Source organism: Octodon degus, unplaced genomic scaffold (genome assembly GCF_000260255.1).
Source record: "Octodon degus isolate 3935 unplaced genomic scaffold, OctDeg1.0 scaffold00006, whole genome shotgun sequence".
Classification (NCBI taxonomy): domain Eukaryota; kingdom Metazoa; phylum Chordata; class Mammalia; order Rodentia; family Octodontidae; genus Octodon; species Octodon degus.
The window spans coordinates 34,131,184-34,133,514 of record NW_004524582.1 but is presented as its reverse complement, the minus strand read 5'-3'; the positions used below and the strand labels follow the sequence as shown (position 1 = coordinate 34,133,514).

Here is a 2,331-nt window from a genome sequence, read left to right as displayed (position 1 = left end):
ATGAATGTCCATTTTGTATCTGTGTATTCAAAGTGGTTGGGATAGATATATAGTTGCATTCTCTTAATGAATAGAATGATTTGTACTAATGGTGTTTGTAAGTAGGATCACAGGTCTGCATCTTGTACAGCAATTAACCACTGGGAAGAATGTATGCAGTGTATTATTAAAAAAAAACATTTTTGGTCTACAAAAAAGAAAAGCTCAGTTGTGGAGCATTTGGAAGAGAAGATCAATTACATTACATTGTCATGGAAGCAATAAGCTTAATATTACTGTCTTATATGAACATCAAACACCTTAGAATACAAAACAGAACTGTTATTTTCTAACCACTACAGATGTTCTGATATTTGAATCCCTAGAGAATGTTAACCAACAGTTACATATTTTACACAGAAAGTTAGAAATCAAAATCCATACATAATATTGCAGCATGACAATTATGATGACATTTTGTAACACACTTAAATTTCCATTTTGACATAGCATAACCCTTTTAATCATCTCTATCTAATACATAAGAAATTTTTACTTTCCTTGTTGTCCTTTAATGGGATGTACACCACATAAGTTTTTGTTAAAGGTAGATGCCTGAATCTGGAAGAAAAGTCTATCACTATAAACAATCCTCATTACACACTTTGAAAGACTTGCATATCTGCAGGCATGAATACATTCAATACTATAAAAGTAACAATCAGTTGTTATAATTATTTGAAAACCTTTGCACCAGAGAATCTTTAAAGAAAAAACCTTATTGTTTAGAAAATTTGATATTTTGAGGAATGAGCAATGTAAACATATCACGATAATGTATTTTTTTAAACCTACATAATTTTTTTTAATTTTTTTATTTATGTGTGTGTGTGTGTGTGTGTGTGTGTGTGTGTGTGCCCACCAGGGGGCAGGGCTGGCTGGCATGTGGTGCTGGGGGATTGAACCTTGGTCCCTGTGCTTTGCTAAGCTTGTTCTAAGTAGGTGATTTAGACCACTGAGCCATCTCACCAGCCCACAATAATGTATTTTAATAACATTTACTCTGGTGTGTCCTATGAGGCTATGGAGATTAATGAGCAAAGGCTGGGATTTTTCCCAGGAAGTTTCTTTCTTTACCAGAGGGAATCTCAATCAATAATTCTCCAAGCCTGAAAGGTCTCCCGAGCCAACTTAACAAATTTCTCATGACCTCTGAGAAAACCAATTTTGATATAAAATTCACCAGGTGGCAGTTTGCTTTTAAATCTATAAACTAGGTCAAATTTTGAACAAATGATCAGAAAATACAAACAAAAAAGAGAAAAAACTGTTGAGCTCAGATGAAAATCAGCTGTTTACAGAATGGACAAACAGACATACATAGATAATCTGTCTATAACACCAGACTGCACTCAGATATATTTTTGGCCACATTAAATTATAATAACCTTTTACAATTTTGTAAATTTATAATTATAAATAGACTAGTCATTTTTTTCTGTATATAAGACAATTAGCAGAGATTTCTTACAAGAAGAATTTGGAAGGAACAAAATCTTTTTTTAAAAAATTTATTTATTTATTTGTTTATTTGTGTGTGTGTGTGTGTGTGTGTGTGTGGCCAGCTCAGCCCACCAGGGGGCGGGGCTGGCTGGCATGTGGTGCTGGGGGATTGAACCGCGGTCCTTGTGCTTTGCTTAGCTTTTTCTAAGTAGGTGCTTTAGACCACTGAGCCATCTCACCAGCCCCATGATTTCTATTTTTGGTTAACACCTCCTGGGCATCCTGGATCAATTACTTTAATTGGCCTCAAGTCAGTTCTAGCCCCATCCCTGTCTATCAGCTGTACAGTAATCTCTGAAGCATCACTGCACAGGACTAAGTATCAGCTGCTTTAAAGGTAGAATCATGGGGCTGGGGAGCTGGCTCAGTGGAATAAGCATTTACCTGGCAAGCGCAGTGGCTTGCGTTCAACCCCCGGTTCCGCAAAAAAATAAAATAAAATAAATAAAGGTAGAATCAACTCATTCTCTGGTTCTAAGTCTCTAATATAGCCAGACAGCATGCTCTGGCACCCAGACTGGCCATTTAGCATTCTCTGAAAAGACATAAGCATACCCTTGACCTCCACTTAGCACTAGGCTGGGTCCGTCCACTGTCCAGTATGAAGATCTTTCCAAAGGATCCTGCCTAGCTTTTTAAAAAAATTTCTCCTGATGGAATTGTCTTTCTGCTGTAATTCCATCCCTAGTCGTCTTTTTAAAGTTAATAGTGGGGCTGGAGAGATGGCTCAGTGGTCTAAGGCACCTACTTGGAGCAAGCTTGGCAAAAGCATCAGGGACCGCGGTTCGA

The 2,331-nt window shown here is 37.2% G+C and overlaps 1 pseudogene; it reads right to left on the bottom strand.

Annotated features, from left to right (window-relative positions):
* The window catches only part of LOC101576405, a 14,651-nt pseudogene that overhangs the window by 804 nt on the left and 11,516 nt on the right, over positions 1-2,331 (bottom strand).